This window comes from Galleria mellonella, unplaced genomic scaffold (assembly GCF_026898425.1).
Source record: "Galleria mellonella isolate WM207_F2 unplaced genomic scaffold, CSIRO_AGI_GalMel_v1 utg36, whole genome shotgun sequence".
In the NCBI taxonomy this organism is placed as follows: domain Eukaryota; kingdom Metazoa; phylum Arthropoda; class Insecta; order Lepidoptera; family Pyralidae; genus Galleria; species Galleria mellonella.
In genome coordinates this window covers 3,609,072-3,624,435 of record NW_026442086.1, presented here as the reverse complement: position 1 = coordinate 3,624,435, position 15,364 = coordinate 3,609,072, and the positions used below count along the sequence as shown (strand labels likewise).

The 15,364-nt window shown below is 33.4% G+C and overlaps 1 protein-coding gene and 1 long non-coding RNA gene across 3 annotated transcripts in view; one reads left to right on the top strand and one right to left on the bottom strand.

Annotated features, from left to right (window-relative positions):
• Positions 1-15,364, top strand: part of LOC113520797 (matrix metalloproteinase-14-like) — a 198,657-nt gene that overhangs the window by 79,467 nt on the left and 103,826 nt on the right. The window lies entirely within an intron of this gene.
• The window catches only part of LOC128201221 (uncharacterized), a 57,968-nt gene continuing 53,181 nt past the window's right edge, over positions 10,578-15,364 (bottom strand). The window contains exons 2-3 of the long non-coding RNA XR_008253120.1: positions 11,438-11,586; positions 10,578-10,906 (exon numbers count right to left, since the gene is read on the bottom strand). This is a non-coding gene — a long non-coding RNA (uncharacterized LOC128201221). The remainder of the gene's footprint in view (positions 10,907-11,437; positions 11,587-15,364) is intronic.

Genomic DNA, 15,364 nt, shown 5'->3' with positions numbered 1-15,364 from the left:
TATCACTTTCCATCAAGTGGGCCGTCAGCTTGTTTGCCATTCTAAGCAGCATAAAAAAAATAGATTACCTGTACTATAGTTGTGTTGAACACTACCTACGCTTAACAAAATATTTCTCCAAGCATAGATATTATTTAAATCCGACGTTACCGTAGGTAGCGACCGTACCTATACCTTCCAGCGTCATAAGAATAGGTACGGTCGTCACCGTCTCTCTGATTATTTTAGTTTATTGACAATATTTTTTATCATGGTAGTTATTCGATAATTTTGTCATACAATTATAACGTGAAATAACTTGGCAATATACTACACAACTGCGAATTGTTATAGAAACATTATTAAAATATGAAAATCATATTCCAATAAATATGGTATATAAGACAACAATAAGACAAATATAATATAACAATAAGATAAAAAAAATTAAAATTAGATGTTGATATAAAATTATTATTTAGTGATAAATATGGACCATCAGGATGTTTCATGTCGGGGAAAAGGGATTGTTAGTAATGGGGAGGTTAGTCCCCATTGCTATCAATATGTCCTATCGACCTCCACGCAGTTCTCCCTAGACTAATTTATTGTTAAATTCGTCACGATGGGCTAACTGACCTGCCTTTTCAACCTCACCTATCACCTTTCACTAGCACCCGGCCAGTGTATACTAATAGCTCAGGCTGGTATACCATACCATTTTCACCCATTAAAAAAAATTCTTATGTCTCTACACGTATACGTATAACGAGGAATTTATCGGACACGACAAACACAGTAAGTTCATAAAATGTTAAAATCTTTAAAAATAAACATAAGTTTTAAATGAATCCCTTGTACTAGACCTTTTATTCTACTATTTTGTATAGAATTTATCAAACAGCCTTGTCTATCAGTTTATCTGCAATAGTCTACATAGTTTCAGATAAGCCGTCACTAGGAAACTCAATCGGTTACGCACTAATGAATCAGTCACAATTAGGCATTGGTTCTGATTTCTCGCTCCCTCTAAATACCTAATAAAACATTTAATAGCATATATAGTGTATATAATTATTACATTATTATTACAAATATATAGAATTATATTATATAAGATTCTATATAAATTTATGAAGCACCAATAGCTTTATATGCAATTTTATTGTCAGTAAAAAGTTTTACAATAACTTATATATGTAACTAGAAATAACGTGAATGAGATCACTTGTACCCTGTACTTGTTTATGACTCATATATTATCGTATATATTTGACAGTGTAATATGGGGTATACTTCATATTAGAGTAATAATAAGATGGTGAATAAATAAAACTAACTACATCAAAACCACATGACTACATCCATAATTGTAAAGGATGTAAAAATTTATATAATTCGAATTTTTATTTATAATTCTCAAATTTATTATTATTTAAATTTACCTTTACGGTCAATGAATAACAAAACACACTATTGATTTTGTGGTAATTATGAAAACAAATAATTAAAGTATTTGTTTTTTCAAATAACTTATTCTTGATATAAAAAAGAGCGTAAAATGTTGCAAAAACACAATAGATGCAGGTAGCTGAGGATTAAACTTTGTGAAGGAATTTGACAAAAACTAATTCAGTAGCCAACGATGAATAGTTCAAAATAACGTTAATAATTTTATAACCAACCAAAGTGTTCCTTTTACAAAGATAATAACTAAGTATAATAGTATATATAATGTAACTGATGTATTCTTTTCTAAATATCCTTCAACGTGACTCCGCCTACAACAAGACGTCATATCCATATCTGTATTATAAAATTACAATAATAGTTTATTTATTCATAGATATTATTTAACAGTTTTTAGAACTAGCAGTTTATTAATATATAAAATACACAGTATATTAAATAACATAATCCACATCTTAAAACTAGTGTTCTTTGTAGTAGTAGTTACTAGTGTATTTATTAATAGGTCCTCAAAAAATTGTTTTCCTAAAAATACTTTTTATATTAAAAAAATATTTCTAGATTTAAAAACTAAAAAAAATCTCGAAAAAAGATAAATATATATTTGTGCCAATGGCACTACACAATAATACATGTCTTGTTCTGTGTAGTGCAGTTGGTACAAATACAGATTCTTTTTTCCAGAATATTAAATATATTTTTTTAGTTTTTTGTAATATAAAATTTATTTCTAGGTAAACAAATGTGAGACCCAATTACAATAGTCGTAAAGAATTGATTACGTTAAATATCTTACTGTATAGCACTAAACACATATAATTTGATACGTTATTCACAAATTACTGAAAAAGTAACAATACTAGACTGGCGTTGATTCCACCAAGTGTCCTTTTACATGAAATAACGGAGATACCGTTCATAGCGATGGTACACACCCTATCACCGCGCAGCCAAAGTAAACGACGTGATCGCCCAATCTATACGACGTTGAAACCAAACGATTAGACCCTACAACCCTACATGGCCTTTATTTAGTATGACTATCAATCATGTAGTTTTTGAGATATACAACATATTCTGCATGTTTCAGTATGGATAAGGAAATGTTAATTTACTTAGATATACTATAGCGAAGGAACTCACAAATAAGAGCAATAGAAACCGAAATAAATTTTGACTGTCTGTCTGTCTATATTTTTGTCACTGACATTATGCAAAAACTATTGCACCAAATTGAATGCGGTTTTCACATTTATATTTCATGCATCATCATCATCATTTCAAAAGCTTCACTTAAAAACTGTAATCTACTTCACTGGTTTTCATACTTCTGAAATACATACATACGAAGTAACGTACAATAAGTATGAGTTTATCCGCTTAACCAGAATAAAAGTAAACTATGTCCTTTTTCATACATTTAGGATATACATTTAGGACCTGTAGCATTCTCTTTCTGCCATGCCAATTCTTATTATATGTCAAAATTCATGACAATTTGTTAAGCTCTCAAAGCTCCAAGAGATATTATATAGATAGAGTAATAAACAACTCAACTCATTTTTCCATTTATAATATTTGTAATAATAATAAGTGACACAATATTACACAAATCACCTGATCTTTATGCTAGGATACTTTGTGTTATGAATAACCAATCAACAAACATCTTAGGGCATATCCCAGCTCAGCCACAAGCGATTAGTAAGAATAGGTACTCAATCTTTGTACTATACGATACGAATAGAAGTGTTATTATCACTGTGTGTGTGTGTGTGTCTACTTAACATTTTCCATGAACTTAGTTCGTAATATTTTATTCAGTTCAGTTCAATATTTATGTAATGCAAGCGTTATAAAAGCAATAAAAAACAAACTTTGTTTGAATACCTATACGTAGATATATTTAATAAGAATATCAGCACTTTATTTGAAGTTGGTAACTTTAATTTCAACTTATTTGTATTTTAAATGTTAATATTTACTCCATGTTCGAAATAGAGAAAGGTTTTGTTTTCTTATATTTCTTTTTCACTGCAGTGTTTGTTCTCACGAATTAATAGAAATAAAGTTAAATATACTCCGTGACATCGCTGACCACCAAAATCAGTATTATGTTGCGTCAAAACAAATAGTAGATTATTGGATTTCAAAAGTTTGTAAGTGAAAGCAGAGCTGTCCCAAACTAGAAGTGAATTAACAGCAGCCTTCTACGCGCATATCAGAATGATGCTACATTATTTGCGGCAAATCGGTAAGGTAATAAAGTTAGATAAATGGATACCATACAAACACAATAAGATACAACAGCCAACCCAAGTTAAGGATTATTACGCTGCGAACTCTTCGCAGAATTAAAGGAATCCTTTCCGAACAGTGACATGGTGAGGTAATGTCAAAGATAAGAGCAGACTATTAATATGCAGCTGTATTTACATGGTTGCGTTTCGGTTTGAAAAATGAAATATGACATTAAATTTGCATGATACAAAAGCATAACCTTAGTTCTTAGTAGAATGGCAACGCAAGATGGGTGCTTCGGGTTAATGCTTTACTGTATTCTGAGATTTCTATATTTAGACGCTGTTAGTATTTAACCACGTCAGTATACAATATTTAGAATTCTTATTAGCACAAAAAAAATATTCTATATAAAAAATAAAAATGTAACCATTAATACCATAAAAAAAACTCCACTGATTGATTTAATGAATAAAAAAATAAACTAAATATTTTCTTTAAAACTATTTGCAATCTAAAATTTGCTAATATTGTTTATAATGTAGAATACTTAATTAATCAAAATAGTATAGAAACAAGTATTTGTTTATTTATGTTTAAATTAATTTTTTGCAAGTACGCATCTATTATTTGAAGCCTGTTATTAGTGTTTAATATTTTGTTTATGTATCGTTGAAACGTAATTGAGAAATACAGATCCAAACATCTTTATAAACTTTGACACGTATAATATCAATGGGATTATGTATATATAATTCACAGAAAACGGAAGCCAGCAAAGCGGCTATTTAATGAGATTAACATTGCCTTTCAACTCCAACATTATAAACAAATATATATATATATATATATATATATATATATATATATATATATATATATATATATATATATATATATATATATATATATATATATATATATATATATGATTTTTGATATATTATATACTGCATCACGCTTCATCGGTCAATACACTACCTACTCGTATCTACGAGAATATCATACAATACCTTCGCTATCTCACACCTTTATTTGTGAAGGCTGATCGATGAACTAATTCGTGAACTCTCCTTACCTTACTTATTGGTTTGAGGTTTACAGATTTTGTAATGTTTATTATCTCTGCCACGAGTATGTTATTGGAAGGGAGATGAGTCAGATAGTTGTAACGATCTTTTAGAAGAGCTAATCGTGCTGTGGAATCTAAAGGAAAATCCATAAGAAGCAACATAGAGAGAAAATTCATCTGTTCAAGTTCATGACAACAGCAGTGTACGAGTATTAGGATAATGTAACACACTAACTGTTCCATTTCAATCCAAAACACAAGTAAGCTCTGTGCAATTACTGTTTTATTGCAAAAGTATTAGGAGTTGGTAACACCTGCCCGAACGACTCAAAGAAAACTCTATCAAGATGATATTTCGCTCATCACAATGCGCTTGAATTGTTCATAAGAAAGTTGATTAATGCAATTGTCTGTTATCGTTCCTATAAATCATCTTCAATATCGACTACGCTTGGTAAAATTTCCGTTATGACGTCCTCTAACAAGGCGCTCATAAATCGCAAGCTAGAAAACAATCCAGGCTTTCGCCAAGTATCCTGTGCGTCTGAAATTCCAATTAAGAGGAAGCCCCAGTCGAGTTCGCAGGTCGGCTGCACGCCGCGATCACTCACTTGCACTTTTAATTAATTTATTTATCGAGTTCGCGAATCGACGGCGCAACTCGCGCCGGCGCCCCGCCCCACTGTCGGCTATATAATGCGTCGAGGGCCGGCGACGTCCGTCAGTTTTCTCAGGGACGCTAAGGGTGCCGGTCGCCCACCCGGGAAAATGTGTCGGAAGGACGAGGGTTACTTAATTTTTTAAAGTAATCAGTTGTAATATAAAATGGGTTGAGTCTAAGGGTTCGTCAGTAGGGCCGGGCAAGAGTACGGGTGGTGCCGTCGACGGTGACCTTGAGGTGAGTAAGTGCACGCGCGGGGCGAGTCGATAGGCCCGCCGAAGCGCCGCGCCGCCCGCCCACACGCCTGCACTACAGCTGTTTTACTTGATAACGTGCCATCATATCATTTATTCCATTATTTCATTCTTTTAACTTCATATTTGGACGTTGCGCCGAGAACGGGCTTTTTGCCTTATATATATATATTTTTTTTAATTTAAATAATTGTATTTGTAAATGTATATTTTTTATTTTAGTCCATATAATTTATTCAATCTTTATAATATTTATTTAAATTAATAATAACCTAAGACCCATTTTTGTGTTTGGTTAATAAATTTTACTATATCAATTATAGAATTAGAAAAACTTAAGCGTACTAATATATAATTGCAAATACCAAGCAATTATATCATTGTCTGCCCCATAAGAGATCTAGCGTGATTTTATATCTATAAATCTAAAAAAAAATATAGTATTTTTAATACCTACAATTATAATAATAATTGAATAAAAAACCCGGTTTATTAACTATAATTAAATTATTATTATAAATATTACCTGCAATTTAATACAATTGTTACATTAATCAAAAAGTAGTTTCAAAGTATTTACTCATCTGTCTAAAACAATATTGTACATAGTTACATTAAAAAAAAACAAGTCCCGTCATACACACTTTAATAACGTTCATAATCCATAGCCCATGGGGTTTGCGCCAATTGAGTTAGTTCGCAAATCGGAAAATCGGAACCCTCCATAAATCGGAGGGTGTATGTGGAGAGCTAAGTGGGTTGCTGTTGGTTGGTGGCCAAGTATAGACGCGCAGTAATTACTGTCTCAGGAGCAAGCTCTTAATTTGCTTAATTTACCCGAAGCTGCTCCAGCGAGCTAAATCGCACGATTTAATGGGGTATTTCAATGGTACGCATTATTTTATATATCTCCGTCTGCTCGACGATTAGTCCGTCTACTTTACTACCTTAAAACCCATTTCGGAAGGGTAAATTTTACCTGTAAGTAATGATATTATATTCGTTTATGTCTTTATCGAGGTAATTATTCACTATAGGTATGGATAAATCAAGCTTCCTCGTCTCAAAATTCATGAGTTAGACGAAGCCTTAATTTCTTAATCTCTCTCGTGCGAAACTTCTGCACTCTAAAGATTTTTGCTTATAAAAATACAGAAGATTTCCTGCTACGTCTCTGCGGTAGTATAACGTTGGAAAGGTAGAAAAACAAAAATCCTATATTCCTACATGTACGTACGGTTCTTCAAGATTGCTTTCGTGCGGTTTGCAATAAAAGCCCACCGAGTGTGTGCTCAACCGCGGAGCTCTGTATTTAGAGCATGAATTTTAGATACATGTAGCCGAGGACAATATACTAAAATACGGGACATACTGTATTTGGTTACATACTCATAATGTCAGGTGGAAAATGAATGGAATGACAATCTTAGTATACCCACCTAACTAAACTCGGTCAGCAAAATAAACTGAAACGGGTCAGTACATAATTTATAATTTACGGAAGCTAAAGAAACAGAATAAACAGCAGGAAAATTCGGTGGCGTCACGCACTTGGTACACTTTCGTACAGAGGTGACGCTGTTGAAAATTGTAAAATTAAAATGAACACACTGTTTTAAATTTCACTTGAAAGGCAGACATCGTTGTGGGACCGATAACATCAGAATCATAAAGAGAACGGGCGGAGGCGTTCACTGGGCTCTCGGTGCACGTCTTACACTCGTTACGAATATTATGATTTATGTTTGGAAGCCTCCCTGGCCCCCTGGCGTATAACAGTAAACAAGGATGATGTGACACCATTTAGCGGGAATGTTTTTTTGTACAATAAGTAATTTTGGCTTAGCGTTACCGCCGAGCTTGGGTGCTCTTGCAAATAATTTAATAGGCGTGCTTTGCGTATTGTCATTGTAATAAAATTGAGATAAGGAAAGAAACCAGCCGACATAATTAAAGATGAAGCTCTCCTTTATTTTTATGATCTGTTTAATTGCTGCTATCTTCCAATACGCTGTTGGCAATCAAGATTGATGTTAAGTTACTTTGTTATTAGATAATAAGGGATTTTACACCCTGCGATGAAAGTAATATACGTAAATTTAAGTCTATTACTTATCATTACATTCACTTATGCATCAAAATTACAGTTTCTGTGTATGATCTTAATTATATCTTCCTTCGTATTATTTCAGACATAATCCATGTATTAAAATTTTATGATCTCGCGTTATTTACATGATTTATGTTGATCACTTTGTATTATGATCCGTTATTTTATTTATTACATGAATTGGTAGTTGCACTATGTGTAGCCTAAACAGTTTAATTGTTCCGTGACAAAGCTAAATTACAGAACACCAAATTTACAATAAATTACAGAAAACAGTTACTCATCCAATTAACTATTTCACGCAAATTAACTAAACGAGATATTCTCATAAGTATATCGCCTAGAGTACATTTTGTTTCAATGTACACCTGTCTAGAATAAATTCCTGTGTGCTTACTATAATAATGTTATTATCAACATTAATAGATGAGTATCATTGCATTCTGAGACAAGTAACTCCAAACTAAACAAAACTGACCAGGATATTAAGCCAATAATATGAAGAGCATAGTATAGAAATGAAGTACTGCATTGAACAAACATGAAATGCGTTCATGAAGTTAAAACAGTCTACCTTCCAACTAATCACTAAAAATAGCGACCTGTGTTCGCTTGGTGCGCTGCTATATCTTTTCCATTCTTCTGTATGGCGTTGAACCATGAAATCTTACGGAAACGATGTGTAAGAGAATACAGCATTCGAGATGTGGGTTTACAAGACAATATTAAAGGTATCATGGAGGGATCGGGTGCGTAACAAGACTACTCTGCAAAAAATACTTTTTTTATGCAACTTAGAATAGCAAACAACCTAACGATGATGGAAAGTGGTAACCGTCGCTTATAGACATGAGCAGTACCATTGACAAAACAAAGTATACTATTTCGCCCATAATACCCCCCATGCGTTGCCATTTCTTGTGACTCAAGTGTTATTCCTCTATACCCTGTAAATTCACTGCCATATCCCACCCTTCAAACCGAAACAAAACTGTTTGACGATAGAAACATGAATGGGACAGAGGTGCCCAAGCAATCGATTTTTGTACAAAGTCTCCCTCTGGTAGAATACAAAAAAAGGCAGAAATATTTAACCCTATAAAGCGCCTTAAGTTACTGTATCTGGGACACATAATGCGGAACAGAAAATTAAATTTTCTGCAGCTGCTAATAATGCTGCAAGGAAAAATCCAAAGTTACCAAAGACAGGGACGACGCCGAACCGCCTGGTTAAAAAATCTAAAGCAGTGATTCGGAATGAGCACTAGGTCCCTTTTTAAGATAACGAAGGATAAAGTAAAGATCGCCGTGATGATCGCCAACCTCTGATAGGAGATAACACTTTAAGAAGAAAATTTTCACCACCATACAACCCGCCACAAACTAAAGTTTCATCCTAATCATCTGGACGAGTGGCGGTCTTCCACCGTGCGTTTTTCAAGGCACTTTCTTCTACGCACAACCATTCTTTGGAATCAACTTTCAGCTGCAGTTGTGCTGGTGTTGTGTGTGATCATGGGCGGCGGTAGTCACTTACCATCAGGTGAGCCGCACGCTCGTTTGCCCTCTGTGTTGTAAAAAAAATAATATAACGAAACTAATAATTTTTCAGGAGTATCAAATTTCATAATTATTGTAATTATTGTATTGATATACATTAATCGACATACGTAAAGATCCAATTTATACAGATTCACATTTTTAAAATGACGATATCGCGGCATGTTGAATTATTTATGATTTTGAATTTAATATAGGTGCGTACATCATAAATACAAATAATTGGAAACTTGAATTCAATCTCGGTAATTCATTCAGCATACCGCGATATTATCATATTAAAATACGAGCAAGTATAAAAATCAAAACAACATCGACAATAACAATCCATTAAACATTATTTATGTAGTAACCCTTATGCAAATAACTATAAACAATTCTTTCACCGATTCTAAGAAAATTTAACCTGTACCTGCACGCGCTCAATCAAAAATGTTTACTGAAGTGAAGTCCAATATTGTTCCGCCCCTACTGTTGTCTCGAATCGCATTACAAATTCACAAAAAAATACGTAATTCGCCTTATTCGGTACGATTATTTCATCATAAAGTTATTTTGTCTGTAATATCGATGTAATAGTAATAACTCCCGAAATTTAAAGTTTTATATCGGATCGGATTGGAATCAGCTTTTAAGTTTTATTGAATAAAGCGAACCTTTACTAGTCAGTCTTTTTATGACTTTCAAATCTTAACTCTTTTATTTTTGGTAAATCAAAATGTATTATTCTACTTAGACTATTATATAACTACGTATAAAAATACATTACCAAATAGGCAGCTATAGAAATGTAATTAAGTAGGTTTCATGCACCTTTTAATTTTCAACCGACTTCAGTAAAGGAGCAAGATCTCAATTCAGTTCTTTTTTTTTTGTTTATTTGTTACCTCATAACTCCGTCGTTTATTTTGTTTCCCGATTTGGAAAATCCTTTTATTATTTAAAAAGGTATATTTACAGATTGGTCTCATAGAAATTTTATCAAAATTCGTTCAGTTTTTAAAATTATATAACTGGTTCTGCATCAATTAAATTATACATGTACTTAAATAACAATCAATTGATTATGTAACAATGAAAAATAATTGAATTAATAATAATATGGAATTATGAAAATCTTATAATTTATCCAATATATTATAATGCCATTGAATAATATTGAAACGGGCAATGTTTTATCCACACCTTCTACGTCATATCAAGGCCAGTGATTTTACAAATTGAGCCGCGTAGTGTCTTCTGAAGTAGTAGCACAACTGGTAAGATCAATGATTTCCACCTACTAATAACCATTTATATAACAACTTACAATTACTAAACCGCCAAATGTATAATTATAAATTAAAGTTTACAAGTAAAATAAATTACCTGTCCTAATAAAAAAAAATATGCCACGTAACTTTTACGCACGTTGCGTGAATGTGCAATTTCTAACACAAGCGGCGTAATCCAGCGGGGTCTAACCCCAGGTAAATTTTGGAACATCCATGGTATTGTTTATGCCTATAGGCGACGGTTACGACTCTCACTACGTGAGCCATAAACATTTTTGCCATTCTCTGTAAAGTAAAGAAATAGAATATCAAATTTTTGTCGGTTTGATTTCAATTCGTTAATATAAATATATAATTCATATAACTATAAATTATGAAAAGCGATAATCGTCACCTAAAGACGTGATTTCATAGAATTCATTGAAACGCGCTTGATTAATGTAATACATATATGTATTCTACCCATCCACTAAGAAAGATTTTTTTTGTAAACCTCTGATCACAGACTAGAATAGTATACGTGAGCGCAGGTACGATATTTCTTTTTAGTTACCATATGATGATAATGATATCAGCTATTATAGGCCACTTCTGAACATAGGCCTCTCACTATTGGGGGGTGTTGCTAGCAGTTGCCACGCATGGTACGCGGATGTTTAATGAGAGACGCTATTGCTCATTCCTTGACCATTAGATTTAGTTACAATATAAAAAGCATTAAGAAATACTGCAAAATAATGCAATATTTTACTCAATTACTCAATTGGCTGCACAAAACAAAACATATTAATATCAACAATTAGACGACAACCCTACCGTTAACAATGCGTTCGTTTGTTTGTATTGATTGTAACGAAAATCTCCATTAATTAAGTTTCCTTTATTTCAATATATCCAGACGACTGATTCCTTGTTAATTGCCATGTTGCAACGAAGTGCAGAATCAGACGGTTGAATCGGCGAACCTGCAAAATGCAAATACCCAGTTTACCAGCCATGCACCAACGTGAAACGTTCAGGAATAAAAATGTTTACGCAGAGCTCTTGACCGCGTTTTAATTGTTCTATTTAAATACAACAGCTTTAAATGCAGTTGCTAAACATTTGCATGTTCAAAAGTTTTTATTACGGGAATTATAATTTATAGCAAAAAACTACTAGTACAATTTAAAACAGCTAGATGAAAGAAAGTAAATAAAATAAATATAGCACATTGATATGCTCCTTCTTTTGTGAAACTAATGAATGAACCAATGTGATAATGAAATGAAATGACATAAAATTTATTTGCCGGAAACAATGCTACAATGTAGATGTTGCATTTGTCAAGAGTTTGAATGATTACTACGTGTATAGATATTTTTTTTTATACATCTTAGAATGGCAAACAAGCTGACGGCCCACTTGATGGAAAGTAGTAACCGTCGCCTATAGACATGAGCAGTACCATGGACATAACAGAGTATACTGTTTCGCCCATGATACCCCTCATACGTTGCCATGCCGTTATAATCAACATGTTATTATTATAACAGCATTATGAAGTTTGAACCCTCTTTATCCGTACTGATGATGTTACTTTTTAATACATTTAAAGGCGATTGCTAACATTACAACTATGTTATAATATGACACAATTGATTATTACTGATTGAAGTTGAAGATATTTTTTTTAATAATTCATATACTTATTCAAACCAAAAAAATTAATGCATAAAATAAATATTAAAATAATTTGTAGTAGCAGTTAAAATCTGAATTATGAAGAAAATACAGTCGCGTTTAGCGTAGCTCATGGTAGCATTGGGCGCGTCTCCGGAGCCGAGCCGGCGCCCGCCTTGTTATGCAAGCTCATTGTAGCCCACGCTCAACACTCCACAAAATCACACTTCGAATATTATATGCCGCTTTTAGATTGTGTACTTCCTCTCTCACTATTCTGCGTATGACTAAGTTTCTGTTAGCGAATCACAAACATTTTCAATGTGTATTTTAGTTTATTCAGAAATGAAACGATTAATACAATATACTAGTATTTTTTTACAAACTCAAGATTGAACTTAATTGCAGTATTGTAAATAATAATTCGTATTTCTTTATATCATAAAAAAAATATACGAATATATAATATCTTTCTTGCTTTTATGAGATGTCAACAATCGAAAGTGAATTCGAATGAAAAAGAACACAACTTATTTATTAAATATAAATATTAAAAATAAGTAGTATACTTATTGCCATTTTACAAATAACGTATGAAAGAGCTCACGAAAAGGCTTATATAAATCTTAGATAAGTAATAAAACTTATGATTAAAAACAAAAATGAATATAGACCTATTCACAGCTATTGCTACGCGTATAGGAGCGTAGCGCTTGCTACGTATACGCAGACATCGTGTATTCGCGTTGGTCGGACGTGATGTAGCTACGACAACATAGCGTCAACAAATACGCACATCGGACGCGGCGTAGCGCCAGTGTTCCGGATTTAGTTCAATCAAAGCCTCGCCTCGTCATGTTTACGTAAAATTGAGCAGAATCAATTTTCGTTAGCTCACTTAAAATTCGAACACATTCGCCGATTTCCGGCGGCACATCGCACATTTCCTGCCGTCTAGCCATCCGGCTGCACCGCGCCCGCCGGGGAAAGTGCTTGCCGTTTCAGGACATTTTGTACACCATTTTTATTTCATCATAATTCCGTTTTCAATTTCTACCGAGAGCATCGTGGGCGACGTCGAGATTGGTGCGTAAAATTCGCGTAAACATTCGAGCGGTTGCGAAACGGTTACTCCCGACTGTAACCGCTTTATACCGGTGCAGAGTGTAAAGAGATAAGGTTCTTTATGTGTGTAATCATTTTGTGTTACGACGGACTTCGCCGCTCGTGAGTGTTATTAAGGCGCCGTGTCCCCGCCCGCTAAGCTTTTACGCCCGGTGATTTTAAAGTGAACAATGTATGAGTGGGGTCGCGCTGTTGACCGCGAGTCTGTCTACACCGACCGCCTTAAGATTTATACAGACTAGTGTTACAGACTTCTAACTGAGAATAACTTTACTATAGATTAAAAGTATATGAAATATATACATAATATACTACAACAGCTCTATAAAACGATGTTGCGACATTCTCCAGAAAAATAAAACTAGTCAGGTATAAATTTGAATTGAATCCAAGGGAAAAAATCTGACAACTCATATAAAGTTTATTACATTAATCGGATGAATTTCATAGGGTTTACTCATACATAAATACATACATACATATCTGTCACGCCTGTCTCCCATTAGGGTAGGCAGAAACAGGGTTTACTCATTCCAAGTATTAGTATAATTTAGTTATGACTGGTAGATGTTTCATAAGTGAGATCTAACAAAAACTCTCGTCGGTATCCTAAACATATTTCTAGTATATACTAATACCTATACAATATATTTAATACGCCATGATTTTATATTATAAAATTTTATAATTTATATAATAGATTTAAAAATAGAGGAAGATCATTATAATAAATTTGATGCCTAAAATACGAATATTAAAAATGTAGACCACCAATAAATTTTCACTGATCATATTTTTTTATTATTATTTAACTATCAAAGAGGTTATAAAGTGCACCTGGCACATATGAAGAGATATATCTGTATTATTCCCCCTTTAATTTATGTAACCGCTTTTTCCTTCAAGATATATTTCTATTTTCTACGAAAATCTAATTTTATTATATTTATAATGCTACTCCTCTAGTAACTGTTAAAACTTTACTATACACACGAGCAGATATGGTTATACGAGTATCTACTTCCCAATTTACACGCTGTGCGGTCATGAATTGACGCTGTATGATTACAAATTTAAGCCGTCGCAGCTAATATGAATGACAACGGGTCGAGCTACTCGACATTCATTTCCCTGGGCGCACCTCTCTTATAATAACTTACACGACAAGTTCGCCTTAAGGTACTGGCGAATATGTGAGAACGACTGGGTACGATGGCGCCATATATGAGAATGTCTTAATAACTTTATGATATATTAGACCCATTTTTAGAGTTCCGTAGTCTATTAGTGAGTCAGTTTATACGTTTAGAGCCGTTGTCTGCACATCCATCCATCCTAAATATCTCACTTGTATAATTATGAACAGTACTAATAAAAATTCTCAAATAATAATGAGTCATATACTCGTATTAATTAAAACACATAATTATGTATTAACATTTTAAGCAGTTAAAGCCAAAATTAAATTATACTCTAACGTTTCTATCTATAGTTTCGCATAAAGTTCATGAAGAATAACTAAATTACAGAAAAATAATATAGTAATAAAGAGAAGAGAATAGGTATCATGAAGGTTCCAATTTTATCATCCGTCCATGACCTTTAATAACAAGGCAAGTTTCACGCAAATCCGTAAATATACATAATATTCGCCTTGCCTATTGAATAGGGCGAAATTACTGAAGAAACAATTTTCCACGCTTGAATTGCTGAGCTGCAAACAATTTTATACATATCTGATGAAGGTGTAGACTTTGGCGCCCTATAATCCAGATTCGACCCTTGAATGTAAGCGAACGAGCGGGTGGCCGAGGTTTTAGAGTGGCCCTTCAATCAGCCCTTGCTTGCGGGCGCGGGGGCTGGAGGAGCGGAGACGCGCGGTACGCGGGAGGGGGCGCCACGAGGACCTTTGAGCTACAAGCTCTTTGACACGAGCCACTGGCGCACTCTTCAAGT